Source organism: Felis catus, chromosome B1, assembly GCF_018350175.1.
Source record: "Felis catus isolate Fca126 chromosome B1, F.catus_Fca126_mat1.0, whole genome shotgun sequence".
Classification (NCBI taxonomy): domain Eukaryota; kingdom Metazoa; phylum Chordata; class Mammalia; order Carnivora; family Felidae; genus Felis; species Felis catus.
Window position 1 is genome coordinate 175,195,470 of NC_058371.1, and position 27,912 is coordinate 175,223,381.

Here is a 27,912-nt window from a genome sequence, read left to right on the forward strand (position 1 = left end):
GAATCTTAAAAGCAGCAATAGATAAACTTATTATGTACAGGGAACCCCTCTGACACCATCAGCATGTTTTCAGCAGAAATTTTGCAGGCTACAAGGGAGTGCCACAATATATATTTAAAGTGCTGAAACAAAACAACTTTCAACCAAAAATATTTTATCAACAAAATTATATTTCAGAATTGAGAGAGAGGTAATGAGTTTTCCATATAAGCTAAAGTTAAAAGAAGTTATCACCAAACCAGCCTCAGAAGAAATGTTAAAAGGGACTTTGTTAAGCTAAAAACAAAACAAAACAAAACAACAACAAGAGTTACACAAAAAATAAAGGAACAAAACACTAATTAGTAGCAAGAAAACATTTGGAAGTATAAATCTTACTGGTAAAGATAAATGTATAAAGGTAGTGGGCTAATCATTTATAAACCTAGTATAAAAGGTCAGATACAAAAATAGGAAAAATAAATACAATTACAATAATTAAGTGATACAGAATATACAAATATGTAAAATGGGACATAAAAAATAAAATGTTAGAGGTGGGAAGTAAAATATAGAGCCTTAGAATATTCAAACTTAAGTTGTTATCAACTAAAATAGACTGCTATAAAAACAAGTTGTTGTACATAAATAAGCCTCATGGTAACCACAAAGCAAAAACCTATAGTAGATACACAGAAGATAAAGAAATCTAGGCATATCAGTAATGAAAGTTATCAAACCACAAAAGTTAACAAGAGAAAGGAATAGGGAGTAACTTAAAAACAGTCAGAAAACAATTTTCAAAATGGTAATAAGTACATACCTATCAGCAATTACTTTAAATATAAATGGAATAAATTATCTACCCGAAGGACAAAGTGGCTGAATGGATTTAAAAAAAAAAAAGTTAAGAACCTGGGCACCGGGGTGGTTCAGTCGGTTGAGCGGTTGAGCGTCTGACTTTGGCTCAGATCATGATCTCATGGTGTGAGTTTGAGCTCTGTGTCAGGCTCTGTGCTGATGGCTCAGAACCTGGAGCCTGCTTTGGATTCTGCATCTCCCTCTCTCTGTGCCCTCCCCCACTCACTCTGTCTCTCTCTCTCTCAAAAATAAACCTTAAAAAAAAAGTTAAAAACCATGCTGCCTACAAGAGGCTCACTTCAGAACTAAAGACACATATAGACTAAAAGTGAAAGGGTAAAAAACCCTTCCAAAGGAAAACCAAAAGAAAGTTCGAGTAGCCATACTTATATCATACAAAATAGTCTTTAATACAAAGACAGTAGGAGATGAAAAGGGCATTAGATAATGATAAGAGGGTCAATCCAACAAGAAGATATAACATTTGTAAATATTTATGCACCCAGCAAAAGAACAGTAAATATATAATTGACTCTTGAACATGGCTTTCAACTATACAGGTACACAGATATGTGATTATCTTTTGCCTGATAAACACCGTACGATGCTAAAAACACATTTTATCTTCCTCATGATATTCTTGATATTTTCTTTTCTCTAGCTTACTTTCTTCTAATAATACACTATATAATACATGACACACAAAAGGAGTGTTAATAGACTGTTATCAGTGAAGCTTCAGTCAACAGTAGGTATTTATAGTTAAATTTTTGGAGAGTAAATAGTTTTACATAAAATTTTGACTGCTTGGAGTATGGAGATCAGTGGCCTTAACCACCATATTGTCCACTGTATTCTGTTGACTTTGAATGGAATGTTCTGTGTATATCTCTTAAGTTCATCTGGTCTAGGATATAATTTTAGTCCAATGTTTCCTTACTGATTTTCTATTAATCATCAGGGAAATGCAAATCAAAACCATAAAAAGGTATAATCTCACATCTGTTAGAATCTCTATTATCAAAAATATAATGTGAAGAAAAGAGAATGCTGTGCATAATTGATCAGAATGGTGTAGCCATTATGGAAACATTATGGAAGTTCCTTAAAAAATTAAAACTAGAACTGGCATTTTTACTTCTGGGTATTTACTCAATAAAAACAAAAACACTAATTTGAAAATATATATTCACCCCTATGTTCATTGCAGCATTTTTTACAAAAACCAAGTTATGGAAACAACCTAAGTGCCTATGAATGAGTGAATGCAGAAAGATATGGTGTATATTATACGATATTTAGTAATAAAAATTTAATTCTTGCCATATGCAACAACATGGATGGACATTGAAGGCATTATACTCAGTGAAATAAGTCAGAGAAAAAGAAATACCACATGATTTTATATATGAAATCTAAAAAACAAAACAAAACAACAACAGCAACGACAAAAAACAAACAACAAAAAAACCCAGCAAGGTTCTGGCCTAAGATGCCAACATAGATAGACCCTGAACTCACTTCTTCCATAGACATACCAAATCTACACCTGTATATATAGAGCAATTCCTGCTGAACTAAAAGCTGTCTGGACAGCTTTTGCACAGCAAAGAATAGGCCACAGAGAAAACAGCAAGAGAGACGGAAACATAGTAAAAGGGAATCCACACCTCCATTGCTGTGAACTGAAGTTGAGAGGGATAGTACTGAGGGATGGTGAATAGATCTGTGTATATACCCATCAATAATTACTTTAAATGTACATGGTCTAAATGCTCCAGTCAAAAGACATAGGGTGATGAGATATATTAAAGAATAAGACTATTCATATGATCCCTACAAGAGACATACTTCAGACCTAAAGACACATACAGACTGAAAGTGAAAACATGGAAAAAGACATTCCATGCAAATAGAAGGAAAAAAAAAGAGAGAAAAAAAGAAAATAGCATTACTTACATCCATTAGAATGAACAAAGACTGTAACAAGAGACAAAGAAGGACTTTACACAGTGATAAAAGGCTCAATCCAACAAGAGGATATAACAATTATAAGTATATTTGCACCCAACACTGACATACCTAAATATATAAAGCAAATATTAACAGACATAAAAGGAGAAATTGACCAATACAATAATACTAGAGAATGCCAACACCCCACTTACATCAATGGATAAATCATCTAGGCAGAAAATCAATGAGGAAACAATGTCTTTGATTGATACATTAGACCATCCAGCATTACCCTGATACCAAAACCAGACAAAAACACTACATAAAAAAAAAAGAGAAAACTACAGACAACATTCTTGATGAACAAGATGTAAAATTCCTCAGGAAAATATTAGCAAACCACATTCAACGATACATTAAAAGGAGCATTCACCACAGTCAAGTGGGATTTATTCTGGGAATGCAAGGATGGTTCGATTTTTGTTGCAGGATTTTTTACCTCAATACCTGGGATTTGTTGTCTCACCGCTTTGAAGACTAAAGAGGTGGACACAAAATGTGCAGCAGCCCAAAGTCTATTGGAGTATGAGTTAAGAAAAATAAGAAAAGTATAAAAGCTCTCTTTACAGAGAGGGAGCATTCGAAGGTGAATACCCACAACTACAGGCAAGGGCTCTTGTTTTATAAGGTTCTGGTCAGCCCTGACTTCCCTTACCCCTGGTTCCTTCTCAGGTCCTACCTTTATTGGCTTGATAACTCTAGGTATTGGGTTGTCCACTACTGATTGGCTTGATCCCATTGTATGAGGGGTGGCCTATAGCCATACCATTCCTTTGTGGGTCATACATTTTATGGTCTACTACTTATTTTAGTTAGGTCTTTTTTCAAATTCCTGACGGGAAAGTGATGGGTAGTAGGTGGTATCTGTTATATTATTAAGAGGAATCTTACGCCTGAGGGGGTTTGCTGTGGTCAGATGCTCCCAGCATTGTTCCAAAATGTGTTTTTTCCTCAGGTCCTAACATTTCCCTCCCTGCCTTTTTTACCCTATCTTTCCCCATCATATTTTTACAAATCAATCAACACTATATATGATATCAACAACAAAAAGGATAAACATCATACGATTATCTCAATAAATACAGAACCATCATTTGACAAAATAGAGTATCTCTTCATGATAAAAAAATCTCCACAAGGTTGACTTAGAGGGAACAAACCTCAACAAAATAAAGACTGTACATGAGAAGCCCACAGCTAATATCATACTCAATGGTGAAAAGCAGAGCCTTTCCTCTAAGGTCAGGAATAAAACAAAGATGTCCACTCTTCCCACTTTATTCAAAATAGTACCGAAAGTCCTAACCACAGCTATCAGACAAAAAATAAAAGGCATCCAAATTGGTAAGAAAGCAAAGTTTCACTATTTGCTGAAGACATCGTTTTATACATAGAAAACCCTAAGAACTTCACTAAAAAACTCTTATAATAAACAGACTTAGTAAAGTTGCAGGATACAAAATTAATACCAGAAATCAGCTGCATTTCAATACACTAATAATGAAGTAGCAAAAAAGAAAAATTAAGAAAACAATTACATTTACAATTGCACAAAAAAGGATAAAATACCAAGAAAAAATTTAACTTGGAGGTGAAAGACCTATACTCTAAACACTATAAAACACTGATAAAATAAACTGAAAACAACACAAAGAAATGGAAAGATTTTCCATGCTTATGAATTAGAATATTGTCCAAATGTCCATACTACCCAAAGCAATCTACAGATTCAATGCAATTCTTATCAAAATAACAATAGCATTTAAAAAAAATATTAGCATTTTCCACAGAAGTAGAACAAACATTCCTAAAATGTGTATGGAACCTCACAAGAGCTTGAATAACAAGTGCAACCTTGAGAAAGAACAAAGCTGGAGATATCATAATCTGAGATTTTCAAGATACACTCCAAAGCTATAATAATCAAAACAGCTAGTGCTGGCACAAAAATAGACATATAGATCAATGGAACAGAACAAAGCTCATGAATAAAACTCTGCTTATTTGGTCAATGAATGTACAACAAAGGAATCAAGAATATACAATGGTGAAAAGACAGTCTCCTCAACAAATGGTGCTGGGAAAACTGGGCAGCTATGTGAAGAATGAAACTGGACAACTTTCTAACACCATACACAAAAATAAACTCAAAATGGATTAAAGACCTACATGTGAGACCTGAAACCACATAAAACCCCTAGAAGAAAACTGACAGTAATCATTTTGAGATCAGCCCTAGCATTTTTATAGATATGCCTGCTTAGGCAAGGGAAACAAAAACAAAATAAACTATTGGGACTACCCCAAAATAAAAAGCTTTTTCATAGCAAAGAAAACCATCAATAAAACAAAAAGGTGGTCCACTGAATGGGAGAAGATGTCTACAAATGATATATCCAACAAGAGATTAATATCTAAAATATATAAAGATCATATATAACTCTGTACTAATAAATAATCCAATTAAAAAATGGGCTGAGGACCTGAATATTTTTTCCAAAGGAGCCATACAGATTTCCAACAGACACATGAAAAGATACTCGACATCATTCATTATGAGGGAAATGCAAATCAAAACCACTAGGTATCACCTTATACCTGTCAGAATGGCTAAAATAAAAAAGATAAGAAATATCAAGTGTTGGTGGAAATGTGGAGAAAAAGAAACCCTCCTGCACTATTGGTGAGAATGTCAATTGGTGCGGCTACTGTGGAAGCAGTATGTTTTCTACCCAAAATAGTATGAGTTGCTCCCCAAAATAAAAATAGAACTATAATACGGTTCAGTAATTCTGCTACTGTGCATTTCCCCAGTAAATAACAATACTAATTGGAAAAGACAAATGCACCACCATGCTTCTAGCAGCATTATGCTCAATAGGCAAGACATGTAAGCAACCCAAGTGTCCATTGATGGATGAGTGGATAAAGAAGTTGGGTTGTCTGTAAATACAACAGCGACTAATCAGCCACTAAAAAGAATGAGATCTTGCCATTTGCAACAGCATGGATGAACCTGGAGGGTATTATGCCAGTGAGACAAAGGGAAATACCACAGGATTTCATTTATATGTGGAATAAAAAAATGAAACAGATGAAAAAACAAAGCAGAAACAGACTCACAGAGAACAAATGATGGTTGCCAGAGAGGAAGGGTATGGGGGAGTGTGCAAAATTGGTAAAGGGGAGTGGGAGATACAGGTTTCCAATTATGGAATAAATAAGTCATGAAAAAAAAAAAAGGTACAGCATAGGGCGTATAGTTAAGAGTATTGTGATAGCATTGTATGCTGTTAGATGGGAGCTACACTTCTGGCGAGCATAGCAACAATGTGTAGACTTGTAGAATAACCATGTTGTCCGCTTAAAACTAACGTAACCTTATGTCTCAACTCTACTTCAAAACAAAAACAAAACAAAAAACTGGAGGTCCTGGATACAGAGAACAGACTGGTGGTTGCTGGAGGTGGGGATTAGGCAAAATGGGTGAAGGGGCTCAAAAGATACATATTTCCAGTTACATAGGAAGTCATGGGGATATAGTGCATAGCATGGTGACTACTGTTAATAACATATTGCACGCATGTATTGCATGTTAAAGTAGCTAGGAGAGTAGATCTTGAAAATTCTCATCACAAGAAAAAATTATAACGACGTATGGTGACGGATGTTAATTGGACTTATTGAGGTCCTCATTTTGCAATATATACAAATATCCAATCAGGACATTATGCACTCTATAACTAATATAGTGTAATGTCAGTTATGCTTCAATGAGAGAGAGAAAAAAAAAGGAGTATGGGTATGAGGCCAGCCTGGAAATACAAGAAGGATTTTCAGGCTCAACATTCAGGCCAGGGATTCCTTCTGCAAGTGCAAACCAATCAGGGTACACAAACACAGGTCGGTGAAGGTTGTATAGGCCGATGTTGCCCAGACACAGAGAGGTTAATCTCCAGAGGCCCACGATGGGAAGGGAGGCATAAGCAGAAACCATCCAATAACACAGGCACTACCTAGCATTCAAGCTGAACTTAAAATGGATGACCAGAAATACCGATTTGCGGAATTGTGAGCTGGTACCTCCAAAACAGAAAATGGTTTATTCTTTGCCATTGTTTTAGTCACTTTTCTGAGTGTGTGTGAGAGGGAGTATGCATGTGACTAAAGGGTATAAGGTGTGCAATGCTTCTAGGACAGCTAGATCTCTGCAGGGACTGCTGTTTGCAGCAGCAGGTGAATTTCTCACTGAACTACTTCCTCCTCTTCCTATTATTGAGAAATATCTTGAATCTCCCTTTTGTGCCTTCACCTGCTTTTTCCTTGTCTGTATCTTTGGTGACAAAGACAGTGATAATTATTTAAATAATAGAACTATTTGTCAAAGGCATTTAGCCATATTATTTTCCTCCTTTAATGAGGTAGGAGTGATATTGGGGAAATTTTACATTTAGTTGGCATAAATGTCCTCAGAAAATGAAAATAAATGCAAAAGATGACATTTTACAAGATTGCTTTCCATTCTTAACATAATGAACAATTCAGTCACTGTTGAATAGCCCAATCTATTTTATTTCTTTGAACAAATTCCATTGTAAGAGCCAACATCATCTATGTGCTTCCAAAGCAGAAAGTAATTATCATTACAATTAACTTTTACAAAGATACACATTTTCCTTATGGCATTGCTTCTCATCTTCACCTTCCTCCTCAATTTGTATTCATATCTTCAAAGTGGCTGTATAAAAAAGATTACCCCTTCCACATTTACTTATGTAGCTGTGTTGAGAAACTCTGTAAAGACGTTAGAATACTGATAACTGTTGCCTGGGACACGAAAGTTACATCTTTGGTGTGAGGTCAAGGTGTATTGTTCAGGTCTTCTAAGAATCTGAAGGCACTCCAGAAATAGACATACTACCTTACACAGACGTGAAGATATTCAAAGGAATTTCTCTTTGGATACTTATGGTAAATATGAGGATTTTAAAGCTGCTTTTCTGACCTTAACTATTCCCTGATTCTTCATAGTCTTTGGAGGAAGCCACGTGCTTTTAACTGTAATTGGATATGCCTTAGAAAAAAATAGAAAACAAGTGGGAAGTTGGGCAGATCAGATCTCTTACCTTCATTGTAAAGCTGTGCACTCAAGGGGGTGTCTAATCAGAGATATCAATGGCCCTCTGAGATATGCCAGGACGATTGATATCCAAAGGGCTAATGTTAATCAGTAACTGCCATAGTCAAACTGCCCAAGATACACTCCTCTTCCCTGTAGATGCCACAGGGGGAGGAGGCAGGAAAAGAACAAAGGTCTTATCTTTGTATGTGGCTTCCTGGCCATAGTTTTTACGACTACTTAGTCATGTAAACTCATGTGGGTAATAGTAAGGACCTTTCTTGGAATTTGGTAAATAGAAATAAGAATCATCTCTAAGAATTAAGTTATAAAAACCACCTAAAATGATAAGAGAAAATCAAAGTCACCTTGAAAAGACAAGTTGGCTTCCTGAATAGAGCAAGACAAAAGATGTTAAGGAATCTAAAAAGATGTATTTATGAGAAATGGGGAATAATTAGCATAAAATATAGAAAAGCAAGACCATTCAGCAATCAATGACAGTATTCCCTCCCTCCAGCCTTGCTGTGGGGAGAAAGCACATTGATAAAAGATTCACCCTGCGTGGTTCTGGTGGGAGGCATCTCTCTATTCTGATGAGGGATCTAACTATCAGAACGCTGACATAAATATTGCACGGCTGAACTAAAACGCCTTGCCCTAATTCTTATGGTCACAAATCAATTTTATGATTGTAATTTTGTTTTGCAAGAGGTGGTTTTCTTTCAGGGACAGAAGGCCAGCTAGAATTCGTGGATGGATAATCTTCCCTTTCAAGCTTAGTGTGATTACATCCCTGACTTAGAAGTCCTTACTTCTACCAAAGTCCCCAGGCAGGCAAAACTATGGTATGAAAATGATGAAATCAATGTAAGTGTCAATTTGGAAGGCTTCTAAATGCCAAGCCAGGCCACTTCTCTGATGACACCACGACTTCAGTGCACTGAGAGAAGTAGGGAACTTAACTCAAAGTGAAAAGGTATCCTTGTTTTTGAGGCCACACCTGAAATAATGGGCAACACACTGAAAAGTATGAAGAGTGCATAAAAATCGTGGATGCATTCAGAGAAGAGTGACCAGCAAAGTAGTGGAAAGGTTGGAAACCATGTTTTATGAATTGGGGAAAACACTGAGCCCGCAGAAAGGAAGGGGAGGAGAGTAAGGACACAGACACTGCCCTTATGATCTCAAGAGTTATCATATGGAAAAAGGTAGAGCTCTATATTGACACTGGATAAAATATGAACCAAAGAGTGCAAATTATATGGAGAGATATTTTTGGATGATTTTCAAGGAGTCTTTAATATTTGAAGGAGTTATCTCAAGAGAAAATGAATTTTCTGATTTTGTAGCTATTCTAGCAAAAGCTGTACAATAGTAACTTGAGAGGGAAATTGAAGAAGAGACACTTGGGAAATGATACTTTTTTCTAGTCACTTTAAAACCTCATTTTCTAAAAATTTTCACACTTAGAGATATAATTGAAGGTCTGAATGTAAACTATTGAAATATATTTGTAGTGTGGTATATGGGAGAATTCATTTTATTTATAAGGTAATATTTTTAAACCTATTTTCACGGATTTATATTAATCATTATCTTTCCTTCATGACATAGTGACTAAAATATTTCTTTTTAAAAAATTTTTAATGTCTATTTTTTTTTAATTTTTTTTCAACGTTTATTTATTTTTGGGACAGCGAGAGACAGAGCATGAATGGGGGAGGGGCAGAGAGAGGGAGACATGGAATCGGAAACAGGCTCCAGGCTCTGAGCCATCAGCCCAGAGCCTGATGCGGGGCTCGAACTCATGGACCGCGAGATCGTGACCTGGCTGAAGTCGGACGCTTAACCGACTGCGCCACCCAGGCGTCCCTAATGTCTATTTATTTTTGAGATAGAGACAGAATATGAGTGGGGGGACAGAGAGAGAGAGGGGGGGGGAGAGGGAGGGGGAGGGGGGAGGGAGAGAGGGAGGGAGGGAGGGAGGGAGAGAGAGAGAGAGAGAGCGAGAGAGACAGAAAGAGAATCCAAATCCAAAGCAGGTCCCAGGCTCTTAGGTGCCAACACAGAGCTACCAGCACAGAGCCTGACACGGGGCTCAAACTCATGAACCGTGAGAACATGACCTAAGCCTAAGTCGGATGCTTAACTGACTGAGCCACCCAGATGCCCCCCAAAATATTTGTTTTATTTTGAATAATAAGTACAAGCAAACCATCATTGCAACATCAAAAACCAACAAATATGTAGGAATAAATTTATAGAAAATCATGCAAAAAAACCTCTACAGTGACAGCTATAAATGTTACGGAGGCAAGTTAATGACTATCTGAATACATGGAGGAATATGCCATGTTCATGGATTGGAATATTCAAACTAGTAAATGTGGCAGTTCTCCTTAAAATAATCTGTAGAATCATTCCAATCACAATATAAATTTCAGTATTTCTAAGGTGTGTATTGTGTGTGAGCATGTGTATGTGTATGTGTGTTGACAAACTGATTCTACAATTTTTAATGGAAACATACAAAGAAAAAGCCACAATTTTAGAGATAAGTAAAAGGTGAAATTTTACTTTAAAATGTAGCAAAACTATTCTAAAACTATAGTAATTAATACAGTGTAGTTTTGTAACAAGAATAATAGTCAGAAATAGAAATGGACATTGTAGAAATAGTCTCATACAGACCTTTCACTCTGTGACAAGGGTGATATTGCATAATAGTTTGGAAAGAATTGACTTTTCTTTATTTTTTCTTAAATTTTTATTTATTTTTTGAGAGAGACAGAGCATGAGCAGAGGAGGGGCAGAGAGAGAGAGGGAGACATAGAATCTGAAGCAGACTCCAGGCTCTGAGCTGTCAGCACTGAGCCCAATACAGGGCTCGAACCCACAAATCCCAAGACCATGATCTGAGTGGAAATCTGACACTTAACGGACTGATCCACGCAGGTGCCCCAAGAATTGGCTTTTCAATAATTGTTTCAATTGGAGATCCATATGGGAAAAAATCTTGACACCTGCCTCATACCAGACACCCACCTTGCCAACACACACACACACACACACACACACACACACACACACACACACACACACACAGTAGACTCCAGTAAGAACAGGAAAGGAAAAACAGTAGGACGAGACAGAATAACATTAGCATCCTGGGGTAAACAATACCGAGTGCTGGTAAGGCTATGAAGAAGTAAGAACTCTCAAGATTCTGGCGGGAGTGTAAACATCCACAAGCACCTTGGAAAACTGACCCAACAATTTTACTCCTATGTATATATTCAACAAAAATGCAAGGACATGTACTAGAACATTTATAGCATTACTGTTTGTAATAGCTAAAAACTGAAAATATACTATTATCCATCAACAATAGAACTGATGAATGTATTCTTACATTGACATACATTAATGAGAAAGGACATTCCGTAATTATAAGCATCAATATGGGTGCATCTTGCAAATAATGTGGAGTGACAACAGCTTGACAAAATATGTACTGTAGGATATCATTCAAACAATGAAAAAAATAGATCACACTTGTATATGCTATTAAAATTCAGGTGACTGATTATACTTCATGGAGGTTGGTGAGTGGAAGGGGTTCAAGAGAAATCAAGATAACTGCTTTGGTTTTCTCAATCTGTGTGCTAAGGAATGTTCAATATTTGAACTGTTCACTTATGATAGGTGCACATTTCTATGTGTTTATTATAATCCAATAGTTCAAAACTATAAAAAAAGAAAAATACATTTACACAAAAATTGTAGGTACCTACTATTTTCTAACACTTTTTTAAATACTATGTTTTAAATTACATTTACATTGACTATGTTTGTTGGGGTATAGACATGCACTTGATTTCCACCTCTGTATAAGAACATGTAAGATCTGAAGAGGTTTTACTTAGTGCAGTATATTAAATTCCACGTGTCAAAGTTAAGAAATACATATTCTTCTTATGCACACACGATCATTTAAAAATGTATCCTGCATTAGGCTGAAAGTTAGCCTCAACATATTAGAAAGTGAAGGTATCAGTCATCATGGTTTTTTGACAGTACAATTAAGAAATACAGTTATTTTAAAAAAAAAAACAGCCAAGAAAAAAACCTATAAGTATTAAAAATTCAAAAATACATTGCTATATAATTCACAGTTTAAAAAATCATAATAGAAGTTTAAAAGCACTTAGAACTAAAGGGTAATGAACAACCTATGGGTTTCAACTGAAATGGTGCTTCCATGGAAATTTTCAGCCCTACATATTTTCAGAAAAAGTTGTATTTAGAGAAAATTATTTTATAACAAATATTTAGAGAAAGAGACAAGGTTGAAAACTAATGCATAGGATCCATCTGAAGTTTGAAAAACAAAATAAATCCAAAGAGATTAAAAGAAATATATAGTAAAATTCGGAGTGTAAACAAAAGACAAAATAAATGTCCCGTATGGAGGAATAAAAAAATCTACAAACTTATTTTATGAAACAATATCAAAAAGGCACACTTTTAGTGGTATACCTAGGAAAATAAAAGATATATAATAATTTTTAAATGATAAATAATAAAAATGAATTTAAAACACAAGGAAATACTGCTAACAACTATTTGCCAACATTTTAGTCAAATTCAATTAAATGTATAAATTTATGGGGAAAGATAGCATAGTAAAGCACTTTTTAAGTCATATAAAATACTTTACATCTGTGTTCTCTTTCTGAGTAAATACGTAACTTTTATTTATTTATTTTAGTTTTCTTTAACGTTTATTTATTTTTGAGAGACACAGAGAAACAGAGTGTGAGCGGGGGAGGGGCAGAGAGAGAGGGAGACAGAATCTGAAGCAGGCTCCAGGCTCTGAGCAAGCAGTCAGCACAGAGCCTGATGCAGGGCTCGAACCCACAAACTGTGAGATCATGACCTGAGCCGAAGTCGGACGCTCAACTGACTGAGCCACCCAGACACCCCTCTATTTTTACTTTAAATATGCATTCATTAAGATCTCATTTACCTACAGCATCTTTTCTCTGCAATTTGTTTGTCTACCATCAATGAAAAGTGACATTGTCATTAGGAATAGAAATTAAGTTTTTTGATGGATTTGATAGACTACCTCCATCAAACATTTATTTTTCAGCTTTGAGATATAATTGACATATAATATTGTATAAATTTAAAGTGTACTTGTTGAGGGCCGCCTGGGTGGCTCAGTTGGTTAAGCGTCTGACTTCAGCTCAGGTCATGACTTCATGGTTCGTGGGTTCAAGTCCCACGTCGGGCTCTGTGCTGACAGCTCAGAGCCTGGATCCTGCTTCTGATTCTGTGTCTCCCTCTCTCTCTGCCCTCCCCCATTCATGCTCTGTTACTGTCTCTCAAAAATGAATGTTAAAAAAATTTTTAAAGTGTACATGTTGATTTCATGCACATATATTACAAAATGATTACCATCATAGCATTAGCTAACACCTCCATCATGTCAAGTAACTACTATTTCTTTTTGCTGTCAGCCATTTATAATCTATTCCCTCAGCAACTTTCAAGTATATAATACAGTACTGTTAACTATAATCATCATACTGTACATTAGATTCCCCCAAGCTTATTTCTTTTTATAACCAGAAGTTTATACCATTTTAGGAGTTTGGCTTGTGTGTGTCTTTGTGTGTGCATGTGTCAGAACCTTTATTAGTTATTTATAATCGCCTCTTCTGCTTTTCTGCTTTCTTGCCAGATGCCTTGGAACAGGAGCTTTCTGGGCTTGAGATTTCTGACCCTTCCCAGCTTTTGGAGGCGCTGCCTTCTGGCCTGCAGCTTATGGGGCAGAAATCTTCTGGACTGCAGCCTTCTTGCCTGTAGCAGCAAATTTTTTTTTGCTGGAAACTTTGCAGCAACTTCTCCAGCTGCAACCTTAGCAGTGGGTACATTTCTAGGAGAAGATTCCAGGACAGCTGCTTTTGGTAGCTTTCTAACTTCAAGTTTGATTATTCTTTTCCTCCTTTTCTTTGCCTTCATGACTTTATAGTGATCAAAATCTGTCATCTTGGCTTTTCTTTCTCTGGCTTTAATCTTCTTGACCCATCCCATGGCCGCCCATTTCCTACTGGTGTCTGCCTTCTGCCAGGCTTGTCCGACGTACTTTGGACGGGCACTGTGTGGGAACTTGAGGATGAAGTCAGTGAGCTCCATGCATTTGAAAGGCATAATATATCTCCTTACCTGAATGCAAGGTCCATCAACCAAAGCCCCCTTCTGGTCAATAGCATCTATAATCTGGACCATCCTCCCGGCATGAAGGCCAAAGGAAATGTAGGCCACCTGGTCAACCTCTATAAAACACTTGAACATCATTTTGGTGGCATTGCACAAGAGAGGTTTGCTTTTTTAGATTTCATGTGTAAGTGACATCACACTATATTTGTCTTTCTCTGACATTTCACTTAACATCATGCCCTCAAGTTTCACCATGTTGTTACAAATGACAGGATTTCCTTTTTTCTCATGGCTGAATAACATTCCATTGATCCCATGGGGGCATGGTTTGTTCAGAATTACCACTTGTGTCTTAACCCCACAACCCCACATATATTGTTTTTGGTGTTCAGATTAAAGCTCTTTATAGGGGTTTACTGGACAGAGGACATTGCTCTGGGGATAGATGGAGGGACCCTGAGCCTGGGTGATGGTGCTCCAGTCCTGGCCATGGGTGAAGTGGGTTAGATCTGCCCATGCCTGTGAGTCCACATATGTACAATGGAATGTTATATATACACACCCATTCCCCACATCTCCATCCATTCGTCTATTGATGGACACTCAGGTTATTTCCATATCTTGGCTATTGTGAATAATACTGCAATGACCATGGGAAAGCAGATATCTCTTCAAGAACCTGTTTTCACTTACTTTGGGTAAGTGTTGAGAAGTAGGATTGCTAAATCATATAGTATTTCTAGTTCTAATTTTTTGAGAAAACTCCATACTGTTGTCTATAGTTTCTGCATCAATTTATATTCCCATAAATAGTGCACAAGGGTTCTCTTTTCTTCACATTCTTGCCAACACTTGTTCTCTCGTCTTTTTGATAATACAATTTTAACAGATGTGATATCTCAGTGTGATTTTTATTTGCATTTTTCTGATGACTAGTAATGTTGTACCTTTTCGTGTACCTGTTGCCCATTTGCAGGTCTTTGGAAAAACGTGTATTGAATTTCTCTATTTTTTTTAATGGTATTTTCTTTGTTGTTGAATTATAGGACTTCTTTATTTATTTGGTATATTAGCCCCTTATCAGATATATGATTTAGAACTTTGTAGGTTCATTTTGTAGATACTTTCATTTGTTGTGCAGAAGCTTTTTCAATTGATATAATCCCACTTACTTATTTTGCTTTTGGGATCATAATAAATCATTACCAAGACCAAGGTCAAGAACCTTTTTCATTAGGTCCTCTAGAAGATTTAGTTTCAGTTTTCATTTTTAGGTCTTCAATCCATCTTGAGTGAATTTTTGTGAGTGATATAAGATAATGGCCCATTTTATTCTTCTGCATGTGGTTATCCAATTTTCTCAACATCATTTATTGAAAAGACTATCTTCTCCTCATTAAGTATTCTTGGCTCCCTTTTCAAAGATTATTTGATCACATATGCAAGGGTTTATTTCTAGCCTCTCAATTCTATTCCATTGGTCTATGTGTCTATTTTTATGATGATACCATACTGTTTTGATTACCACAGCCTTGTAGTATAGTTTGAAATCAAGAAGTGTTACACCTCTAGCTTTGATCTTCTCTCTAGATTGTTTTGGCTATTTGGGGTCTTTTGTGGTTCCATGAAAAATTTAGGATTGTTTTCCTACTTATATAAAAAATGTCATTGGAATTTTGATAGAGAGTGCACTGAATCCATAAATGGCTTTGTATAATATGGACATTTGAACAATATTAATTCTTAGAATCCATATCTTTTTACTTGTTTGTCTACTTAACCAAACTTTAGTTAGGTTCCTTTGAGCTCTTTTCTCAAGGGAGCCTTGATTTTGGCTTGCCTTTACCAAGAATCCTGCTGAATCAGTTTAGTAAGAATTACCTACCCTTAATATACAGTCAAGTTCATTATCCCCTACTCTTGATATCCTCACCCCCTGCTTTTACTTTTATTTGGAGTTCAGTCTTTCTACTCCTACTGCAACAGTCTTGAATAAAATCTCCTGTACTGTTAACAAATGTCAGAATAGTTTTTAACTTTTAAGAAAACAATAATAATAAGCCATACAAAATCTTGGTTTTACATCTCTCTGAAGACAGGTTAAGAAACAGTTATCTTTAATGTATCACATTCCTTTCTATTTACTAAATGTGAGAGCTCATTTAGCATATTGGTTAAGAAACTTGGTTTAGGTACTGGCTATGTTAACTATGTGACCTTGGGCAAATTTTCAAAACTTTGAGAATTTCCCTTGAAAGAAAAAGAAAAGAAAAGAAAAGAAATATCCTCTTTCCTCAAATTATAGGAGGAGTGAGGGGTTTGATTACTGGACTTTTTAGTACAAGAAAGCCTTCTACTGGTATAAGTAAAGTGCAATTTCGTTTATCTGTGGTAATAATTTATTGTTGGAAGGGTTGTACACAAGGAAAATAGGATATTTTTGTTTTTTGTTTTTAAGTTTGTTTTCATTTGAGAAAGAGAAAGAGAGCAAGCAGGAGAGGGACAAAGAGAGGGAGACAGAGTCCCAAGCAGGCTCCGCACTGCCAGCACAGAGCCTGATGCAGGGGTTGAACCCACAAACCGCAAGATCATGACCTGAGCTTAGGTCAGGAGTCAGATGCTTAACTGACTGAGCCACACAGGTGCCCTGAATATAGGATATTTTTAAATGAACAGAAAATGGCAGACAACATCTATACAAAGGATACAAGAATTTGTAAGATGAGAAATTATTTCAGGTGAAAATTTGTCCTCAAAATCAACCATCATGCAGACAAAAAAAACCTTGATGCAGATATTCAAATACTTAGAATATAAAGAGTTCCTTGGGGTCACTCAAGGCCAGAAAGAATCTGTGTCCCAGGAAGTTAGACTACAAAGACCCCATGTGCAAAGGGATTGAGATAGAGCCCTCACAGGGTATTGCCTCAGCAATGGGGCCAAATTCTATACAGACTGAAGCCTGTTCCAGTCCCAATTAGCACATATTCAAAACAACCTTCCTAAGCATGAATATCCCAAGTAATGACATCAAAGAACAAAGCCCAACTTTATTTAAAGGAACACAAAATGCTCAGCAGTTGACAATTTAAAATACACAGTGCTGGTCTCCTACCTAGAGTTAGTTACCAGGTACGCAATGGAACAGAAATGCAATTCACCACTAGCAGGGAAATCAACCAATAGACATCTCCCAGCCCCGCCCCCTAGATGAGGGTAGAATTGGTATAGGACTTAAAAACAGGCCAGAGAAGCAGACTCGCTATGGTCAAACATAAAAGGAAGTAGCATAAGGAGATAATAGGAAGACACACTTAAATATCAAAGCAGATATATAATTCCCTTAAAATCAGGAATTTGTTGAGAAGTGACATAGGATAGCTGTTAAAGTCATCAACTCAGGAGCCACAGTGCCGAGTTTCTATTACCAGCTCTAAAATGACACTTGTGGATCCCTGTTCAAGGTAATTAACATGCCATGCCTCAGTTTCCTTCTCTGTAAAATGAGTATAGTAATAACACTTTCCATCAGGCTTGCTATGAGGGTGAAAATAGTTCTTATTTGTCAAGAACAGAGGACTTTGCAGGGCACAAACTTTAATGGCTATAAAAATGTTTATGAAATAAAATGAAGACAAATAACCTAGCTTTCCTCCCATGAACACCCAGAAAGCAGGCTCCCTCTCAACTCACCTCCATTTTTATTCTTGAGTTTTCTCTGTAGCCAAAGGGCCTGCAGGAGTTCAGAAGAGTCAGGAGGTCCCGGAGTGTTGAAATTTGCTCACACTTCTGTGCTTCTAGCAGTCTTTGAAGCTGATGGGAGGTGCGGCCACTCTTAAAGGTAATGGATGTGATTGTCCTGCGCTATCCCCCACTAGCACTCTCATCAAGCTGGCTCATATTCCTCACCCAGTCTCTGGGAGTCACCCGATTCATAGAGACCTTCCCAAACAGCAACATCTCAAAGAGGTGCCTCCCTGTTATTCTGTCTTCAACCTTCACTAACACTTTCTACAGGTCAATATAACTTAGTAAAGTGTAGCTCCCCCACTAGTTTATAAACTCAGCAAAATCATGGAGCTTGCCTACAAGTGAATTCAGCTGTAAAACAGCTTCCCAGCTCTGATTCTACAAAGGAATCAGCTGGAAGGCATTTCAAAGGCCAACCCCAGTGATTCAGATTTAATTATTTTGGGTTGGGTCCCAGGCATTTGTGTTTTGAAAAACTCCTTCCATGATTCCAACATGCAGCCTGGGTTTAGATCTGCTGCCTTAGAGGAACAGTGTGTACTTTGCCATGAGCTCTACCTGACTGCAGGGGCCTCCCCTGTCCATCGCCACCTCACTATGCTCCAGGCAGGTGGAGACTGTTGTCACTGTGAGCCACACCCAGGCTACAGATTAGAACTGCCTGAAGACTGTTTTGACTATCCTGGTACCTGCAGTTTTCCAGAAATTTTCACTTGAGGGTGTAGTTTGGGAACCAATCATCAGGAGTACTGAATGTTTCTAATACGTGACCAAAGTGGAGACGCTCCTCTTAAAAAACATCTCATGGGCAGGAGACTTTCTTTTGCTTCCTGACAAAAGGATAGTAGTTCTCAAGAATCTCTTGGGGCCTAGGATAAGCGACTGGGGCCTGATCTAAGAAAGCCTTCCTGAGATTTGGGTTCTATTCAAGAGGGGCATGCGGATTTAAAGAAAGTAATTTCACACAATTTTAGGGCTGTTTGTCTTTCTAAAGATGAGGAAATTGAGTATTAAGTTTTAAATCTTAGGGGAAATCTTCTAATTTAGGGGAAACGTTCAATGTTTCTTTGTCAAACAATCTATAAAATCTGTTGGATAAATTTTGAAATGAGAAGGGAAATAGGGTAGAATCTTGGGAGGAAAAGTTTTTGAAGTTGATGGAAGTGTAAAGTGATACTGGATGTTCTTGTGTGAAGGAAATTCACAGGTCAAAAATATGGGTGACTGCAAGGGTTGGTGGTAATTTCTGATGTGCCAAGGAAGTGACTAAGAAGTATTTTATTTTCCAAGGTGAAAATGGAGTCTTTCCAGCTTTCTGAGTGACAAAAGAAAAAATAAAGACAATTAAGTGTTATGAAATAAGAGAGACTGAGCAAGGAGAAATGTTGGAGAGAAACTATGGAAGTTTCTACCAAAAAGTATCATGAAAAGCAGAGAAGCCAGGGGAGACATAGCTGTAAAGACAAACACACACAGTGATTCTGACTGTAAGAGGAGCCACCTTCCCAGGCTGAAGACAAGCAGTGTGCATGCTCCCAGGGGGGCGGGGGGGGGGGGGGGGGAGAGGAAGAGAGTGTTTAACTGATCAGATTTCAAGAGAGGCCTTTCCATTAAAAATGAGCAAAGCTGTTCACCCTTGTCTATGACTTTCCTCCTCAAGGGTATAAAATATTAGTCTTGTAAAGGGAAGTGCATTTCACCATGATTTAGAGCTGCTTGCATTTTTGAAGATGTGAAAGGAAACTTGTAAGCGATAGAAAATCACCAGTTTTAAAGCTTTTTTTTTTTTTTTTTTTTTTGTTACCAACATGCAATAAAACTTAGGAAAATGTGCGCAGGCAATATTTTTGGGATGAAAGGGAATCTAGAAGGAATGGAGGAATGTGGGTAAGAGTGATTAAGGTTTCTGTGTGTATGTAATGACATCAGTGTTCCTGGGTGGGAATAGCCATCAACAAAAAAGAGGTTTGAGGAAAAGTCCAAAATCATGGGTATGAATGGGATCCAAGGGGGAATTTCTGCTAAACCCTAGAACTAGTAGTGCTGTGTCCATAGATAATAGGGAATCACTACAGGCTTTTTAGTAGCAATATTTTAGGGAGAACATCAAGGCTTCAGGAAACATGAGTTTGGAGTAGAGAGAAAATGGCATATTGGGACAGTTTATGACACTCTTAGCCAAACTGAGAGGAAATACTGATGGAGAGGGTAAGATAGGAGAGTGGAGAACAGAGGAGTGATTGACACATTTCTTGGCAGTGAGTATATCGGTAGAGGGAATTGGAGGCTCCAGGAGCAGAAACTGGCCCTAATGCCTAGGAACTGGCCACCACCCAGAGTGGATGCTGGACATCAAGGCTCTGGTTTTTAATATAAGTACTATGTCCCAGCATCCTCACTTGATCTGTGATCCTGGACACACATCCTATCTTTTATTTGAATCTCGGTATCTTCCACTGAAAAGTGGGAGGGGGTGGGGGATGGGTAAACCAACTAATTCTGGACAACAGCCCTTTAGATTAATTCAAGGATTGGGACTTTGATTGGATATGCCAAATCCCTTCAGCTATTCCTAAACTAATGTTTGAGTGGATAACTGGGAGAGGGTGTGTTTGATTTCAACTAGAAGTGCAGGAATTCAAAGCATTCTTGGCCCCATACTCTCAACTAAATAAAAGATTGTCTCATTTGTGCAAATGCACATTCTTGACTTCTGAGTTTTCTTTGCATTTAACTGGAAGCTTCTAAGAGCTTCCAGTTAAACAGGAAGTGCTGAAACCCCAGTCTCTATAAAACAGTGGAATTAGCTGAGTTTTCTTCACTCTGGTATCAAAACCATTTTTTCATTAAGGGTCTTTGCCATGGACAATAGCAATAGCATCCTCAGGGGCAACCCCAAATATATTGTTTTTGGTGTTCAGACTAAAGCTCTTTATAGGGGTTTACTGGACAGAGGACATTGCTCCAGGGATAGATGGAGGGACTCTGAGCCTGGGTGGTGGTGCTCTAGTCCTGGCCATCGATAAAGGTTGGTTAGATGTCCCATGCCTGTGAGTCCTAGCTGTGACCCTCTGTCTGGGGTTTAACACACAAGTGGTAGTTCTGAACCAACCCTGTCCCCAGCTGCAAATATTTATTTCTATCCCAGCAAAGATAATGGGGGCCCTTTAGTGACCCACCAGCCACCTAAGTTCTCACAAAGCTTCTATTCTCCATGGGTAAGCAATATTACACAAGAGCCTGCAATACTAGTTATTTCAGTCATTGTTAGAAAAGTGAAAATAAGGTTGTACATGTGTATGCAGCTGATAAAAGTTTTTCATGAGAAAGATTTGTGAAATTGGGATCTTCACAAAACAGAAGTAAAATACCTTTTTATAAACTTAAGAAATGTAGATAAACAGGTATAAGAGACACAATATATCTAAATTGTTTACCTTATATGTTATATATTCACATCACCCAACAAATGGTTGCTGAGGTTAAGAAGCATCAGCTGCAATCTCACAAGAAGTGAACCAAGGCCCAGGAACATTAAATAATGGGGCTCTGCTCACACAGCCCAAGAATACTGACAGCAGGATTTCACTCTACTGATTCTTTTATCCACAAGTTTACCGTATGGTTAATAGCCCTCCAGACAATAATTTTGGGGAAAGGGTATGAGAAGGGTGACAGATCCTAGGTCATCAGGAAGCTGAGCTCCCTTCCTGTCTGTTGGCCTCTCTCTATATGTTTGGGTCCTATCCAAGCCCTGGCCAATAGCAGAACCAGGGAGTCCTCAAGTTCAATTCCACGTTTTGTTCATTCCATTGGTATTGTGAAGAGAAGGACTCATGAAATCCCTTGTCTCCCAAGTGGAACTGGGATCCAGGTTGAAATTTTCAGTTTAGGATCTGGATCAGAGACAGGGTGGGTGACTGCAACTGGGGATGGAGTCTACAGAGAGAAAGTCAGGGTTCAAGGTGCCGGGCTCTCATCCAGAGCATGTAGGGTGAGGGGGGTGGAGAATAGAAATAAGTAAAGAAGCAAACCAAACCAAAACAAAAACCTGGGGAATGGTAAAGTGGGAAATGACAAATAAGAGTATAATGGACGTAAGAAAAATTTTTTTAATTTTATCTTTTATTTTTTAAAATTTACATCCAAATTAGTTAGCATATAGTGAAACAATGATTTTAGGAGTAGATTCCTTAATGCTCCTTACCCATTTGGCCCATCCCTCCTCCCACAACCCCTCCGGCCACCCTCAGTTTGTTCTCCATATGTATGAGTCTCTTCTGTTTTGTCCCCCTCCCTGTTTTTTTTTTTTTTTCAACGTTTATTTATTTTTGGGACAGAGAGAGACAGAGCATGAACGGGGGAGGGGCAGAGAGAGAGGGAGACACAGAATCAGAAACAGGCTCCAGACTCTGAGCCATCATCAGCCCAGAGCCTGACTCGGGGCTCGAACTCATGGACTGCGAGATCGTGACCTGGTTGAAGTCGGACGCTCAACCGACTGCACCACCCAGGCACCCCGCCCTCCCTGTTTTTATATTATTTTTGTTTCTCATCCCTTATGTTCATCTGTTTTGTCTCTTAAAGTCCTCATATGAGTTAGGTCATATGATTTTTGTCTTTCTCTGACTAATTTCACTTAGCATAATACCCTCCAGTTCCATCCACATAGTTGCAAATGGTAAGATTTCATTCTTTTTGATTGGTGAGTAATGCTTCATTGTGTATATATATGTGTGTATATATATATATATATATATATATATATATATATATGCCACATCTTCTTTAGCCATTCATCCATTGATGGACATTTGGGCTCTTTCCACACTTTGGCTATTGTTGATAGTGCGGCTATAAACATGGGGGTGCATGTGTCCCTTCGAAACAGCACACCTGTATCCCGTGCATAAATGCCTAGTAGTGCAATTGCTGGGTCATAGGGTAGTTCTATTTTTAGTTTTTTGAGGACACTTCATAATGTTTTCCAGAGTGGCTGCACCAGCTTGCATTGCCACAAACAATGCAAAAGAGATCCTCTCTCTACGCATCCTCGCCAACATCTGTTGTTGCCTGAGTTGTTAATGTTAGCCATTCTGACAGGTGTAAGGTGGTATCTCATTGTGGTTTTAATTTGTATTTCCCTGATGATGAATGGTGTTGAACATTTTTTCATGTGTCGCTTGGCCACCTGGATGTCTTCCTTGGAGAAGTGTCATGTCTTTTGCCCATTTCTTCACTGGATTATTTGTTTTTGGGTGTTGAGTTTGATAAATTCTTTATCGATTTTGGATACTAACCCTTTATCTGATATGTCATTTGCAAATATCTTCTCCCATTCTGTCAGTTGCCTTTTAGTTTTGCTGATTGTTTCCTTTGCTGTGCAGAAGCTTTTTATTTTGATGAGGTCCCAGTAGTTCATTTTTGCTTTTGTTTCCCTTGCTTCCGGAGACGCGTTGAGTAAGACGTTGCTGTGGGCAAGAAAAAAGAGGTTTTTGCCTGCTTTCTCCTTGAGGATTTTGATGGCTTCCTGTCTTACATTGAGGTCTTTCATCCATTTTGAGTTTAGTTTTGTGTATGGTGTAATAAAGTGGTCCAGGTTCATTCTTTTGCATGTTGCTGTCGAGTTTTCCCAGCACCACTTGCTGAAGAGACTGTCTTTATTCCATTGGATATTCTTCCCTGCTTTGTCAAAGTTAGTTGGCCATATGTTTGTGGGTCCATTTCTGGGCTCTCTATTCTGTTTCATTGATTTGAGTGTCTGTTCTTGTGCCAGTACCATACTGTCTTGATGATTACAGCTTTGTAGTAGAGTTTGAAGTCTGGGATTGTGATGCCTCCTGCTTTGGTATTCTTTTTCAAGATTACTTTGGCTATTTGGAGTTTTTTCTGGTTCCATAAAAATTTTAGGATTATTTGTTCTAGCTCTGTGAAGAATGCTGGTGTTATTTTGATAGGGATTGCATTGAATATGTACATTGCTTTGGGTAGTATTGACATTTTAACAATATTTGTTCTTCCTATCCAGGTGCATGGAATCTTTTTCCATTTTTTTGTGTGTGTCTTCTTCAATTTCTGTTATAAGCTTTCTATAGTTTTCAGTCTATAGAATTTTCACCTCTGGTTAGATTTATTCCTAGGTATTTTATGGTTTTTTGTGCAACTGTAAATGGGATCGATTCCTTGATTTCTCTTTCTTTTGCTTCATTGTTGGTGTATAAGAATGCAACCGATTTCTGTGTGTTGATTTTATATCCTGCAACTTTGCGGAATTCATGAATCAGTTCTAGCAGGTTTTTTTGTGGAATCTTTAGGGTTTTCCATATAGAGTATCATGTCATCTGTGAAGAGTGGAAGTTTGACCTCCTCCTGGGCTGATTTGGATGCCTTTTATTTCTTTGTGTTGTCTGATTGCAGAGGCTAAGATTTCCAATACCATGTTGAATAACAGTGGTGACAGTGGACATCCCTGTCTTGTTCCTGACCTTAGGGGGAAGCTCTCAGTCTTTCCCCATTGAGGATGTTATTAGCGTTGGGTCACTCGTATATGGCTTTTATGATCTCGAGGTATGCTCCTTCTATCCCTACTTTCTTGTGGGTTTTTATCAAGAAAGGATGCTGTATTTTGTCAAATGCTTTCTCTGCATCTATTGAGAGGATATGGTTCTTGTCCTTTCTTTTATTGATATGATGAATCATATTAATTGTTTTGGAGATACTGAACCAGCCCTGCATCGCAGGTATAAATCCCACTTGGTCGTGGTGAATAATTTTTTTAATGTAGTGTTGGATCCGGTTGGCTAATATCTTGTTGAAGATTTTTGCATCCATATTCATCAGGAAAATTGGTCTATAGTTCTCCTTTTTAGTGGGGTCTCTGTCCGGTTTTGGAATCAAGGTAATGCTGTCTTCATAGAGTTTGGAAGTTCCATACATTTCTATTTTTTGGAACAATTTCAAGAGAATAGGTGTTAACTCTTCCTTAAATGTTTGGTAAAATTCCCCTGGAAAGCCATCTGGCCCTGGACTCTGGTTTTTTGGCAGATTTTTGACTACTAATTCGATTCCTTACTGGTTATGGGTCTGTTCAAATTTTCTATTTCTTCCTGTTTCAGTTTTGATAGTGCATATGTTTCTAGGAATTTGTCCATTCTTCCAGATTGCCCATTTTATTGGCATATAATTGCTCATAATATTCTCTTATTGTTCTTTTATTTCTGTTGTGTTGGTTGTGATCTCTCCTCTTTCATCCTTGATTTTATTTATTTGGGTCCTTTCCTTTTTCTTTTTGATCAAACTAGTGGTTTATCAATTTTGTTAATTCTTTCAAAGAACCAGCTTCTGGTTTTATTGATCTATTCTACCGGGTTTGTTTGTTTGTTTGTTTGTTTGGAAAGCATTAATTTCTGCTCTAATCTTTCTTATTTCCTATCTTCTGCTGTTATGGGGTTTTATTTGCTGTTCTTTTTCCAACTCCTTAAGGTGTAAGGTTAGGTTGTGTATCTGAGATCTTTCTTCCTTCTTTAGGAAGGCCTGGATTGCTATATACTTTCCTCTTATGACAGCTGTTGCTGTGTCCCAGAGGTTTCGGGTTGTGATGTTATCATTTTCATTGACCTCCATATAGTTTTTAATTTCCTCTTTAACTATTTGGTTAGCCCATTCATTATTTGGTAGGATGTTCTTCAGTCTCCAAGTATTTGTTACCTTTCCAAATCTTTTCTTGTGGTTGATTTTGAGTTTCATAGTGTTGTGGTCTGAAAATATGCATGGTATGATCTCGATCTTTTTGTACTTAGGGCTGATTTGTGTCCCAATATAGGTCTATTCTGGAGAATGTTTCATGTGCACTGGAGAAGAATGTATATTCCACTGCTTTAGGATGAAATGTTCTGAATATATCTGTTAAGGCCATCTGGTCCAATGTGTCATTCAAAGCCATTGTTTCCTTGTTGATTTTTTTATTACATTATCTGTCCATTGCTGTGAGTGGGGTGTTGAAGTCTCCTACTATTATGGTATTACTATCCATGAGTTTCTTTATGTTTGTGATTAATTGATTTGTGTATTTGGGTGCTTTCACAGTTGGAGCATAAATGTTTACAATTGTTAGGTCTTCTTGGTCTATAGACCCCTTGGTTATGATATAATGCCTTTCTGCATCTCTTGATACAGTCTATTTTGAAGTCTAGATTGTCTGATATAAGTATGGCTACTCTGGCTTTCTTTTGTTGACCATTAGCATGATATATTGTTCTCCATCCTCTTACTTTCAATCTAAAGGTGTCTTTAGGTCTAAAGTGGGTCTCTTGTAAACAGCATATAGATGGATCTTGTTTTCTTATCCATTCTGTTACCCTATGTCTTTTGATTGGAGCATTGAGTCCATTGATGTTTAAAGTGAGTACTGAAATATATGAATTTATTGCCATTATGATGCTTGTAGAGTTGAAGTTTCTGGTGGTGTCCTCTGGTCCTTTCTACTCTTTTTATTTATTTATTTTTTTTGGTCTTTATTTATTTGGGTTTTTTTTTCTTTCATCTTTTCTCCCATGAGAAAGTCCCCCTTCAAATTTCTTACAGTGATGGTTTAGTGGTCACAAGCTGCTTTAAATTTTTTTTTTTTTTTTTGGGAAACATTTTATCTCTCCTTCTATTTTGAATGACAGCCTTGTCGGTTAAAGAATTCTTGGCTGCATATTTTTCTGATTCAGCACACTGAATATATCCTGCCACCCCTTTCTGGCCTGCCAAGTTTCTGTGGATAGGTCTGCTGCAAACCTGATCTGTATTCCCTTAAAGGTTAGGGACTTTTTTCCCCTTGCTGCTTTCATGATTCTCTCCTTGCCTGAGTATTTTGTGAATTTGACTATGATATGCCTTTTTGATGGTCAGTTTTTGTTGAATCTAATGGGGGTCCTCTGTACTTCCTGGATTTTGATGTCTGTGTCTTTCCCCAGGTTATGAAAGTTTTCTGCTATGATTCGCTCACTTAACCCTTCTACGGCTATTTCTCTCTCTTTCTTTTCTGGGACCCCTATGATTCTGATGTTGTTTCTTTTTAATGAGTCACTTATTTCTCTAATTCTTAAATCGTGCTCTTTTGCCTTAATCTCCCTCTTTTTTCCTGCTTTGTTATTCTCTTAAGTTTGTCCTCTCTATTGCTGATTCTCTGTTCTGCCTTGTCCATCCTTGCCGCCGCTGCATCCATCCATGATTGCAGCTCAGTTATAGCATTTTAAATTTCATTCTGGCTATTTTTTTACTCTTTTATCTCTGCAGAAAGGGATTGTAATCTATTTTTGACTCCAGCTAGTATTCTTATTATTGTGATTCTAAATTCTGGTTCAGACATCTTGCTTGTATCTGTGTTAGTTAAATCCCAGGCTGTCATTTCTTCATGCTCTTTCTTCTGGTGTGCTTTCCTTCATTTTTTCATTTTGAAGGGAGAAAAGGAAATTAAACACACACACACACACACACACACACACACACATACACACACAAATAGAATGGATGATGCTAGATCCTAGGTGTGTTTTGGTCTGGGTGTTGAAAGTAGTGTGACAGATAAGAGGAAAAAAAAGGGGGGGGGGTAGAAAAATAAAAGGAAATTGTTTCAGAATTTGAGAAGATGAATACACTGAAGTAGACTAAAATGAAATAATCGGGGTAAAATAGAATTTGAAAAAAATATACACAAAAGTAAAGAATATAGTAGAAAAAAATTAAAGAAAAATGCTTTTAAGAAAAATTAAAAATAGGTATGAATTTTTTCGTTTTCTGTATTTAAGAAAAAAGAAATGAAAAAGAGAAAAAAAGAAAAAAAGAAAAAAGAAAAGAAAAAAGAATACACTGTAGTAGACTAAAATAAAATAATGGGAGTAAGATAGAATTTGAAAAGATTTATGTAAAAGCAAAAAATATAGTAATAAAAATTAAATAAAAATATTTTA

At 37.3% G+C, this 27,912-nt stretch overlaps 2 long non-coding RNA genes and 1 pseudogene across 2 annotated transcripts in view; 1 reads left to right on the plus strand and 2 right to left on the minus strand.

Moving 5' to 3' along the window:
- Nucleotides 1–18,218, minus strand: part of LOC123385090 — a 191,906-nt gene extending 173,688 nt beyond the window's left edge. The window contains exon 1 of the long non-coding RNA XR_006597154.1: nt 17,900–18,218. This is a non-coding gene — a long non-coding RNA (uncharacterized LOC123385090). The remainder of the gene's footprint in view (nt 1–17,899) is intronic.
- The window catches only part of LOC123385089, a 271,320-nt gene continuing 251,123 nt past the window's right edge, over nt 7,716–27,912 (plus strand). Inside the window, exons 1-2 of the long non-coding RNA XR_006597153.1 lie at nt 7,716–7,827; nt 17,919–18,047. This is a non-coding gene — a long non-coding RNA (uncharacterized LOC123385089). The remainder of the gene's footprint in view (nt 7,828–17,918; nt 18,048–27,912) is intronic.
- LOC101097238 lies at nt 13,595–14,344 on the minus strand (annotated as a pseudogene).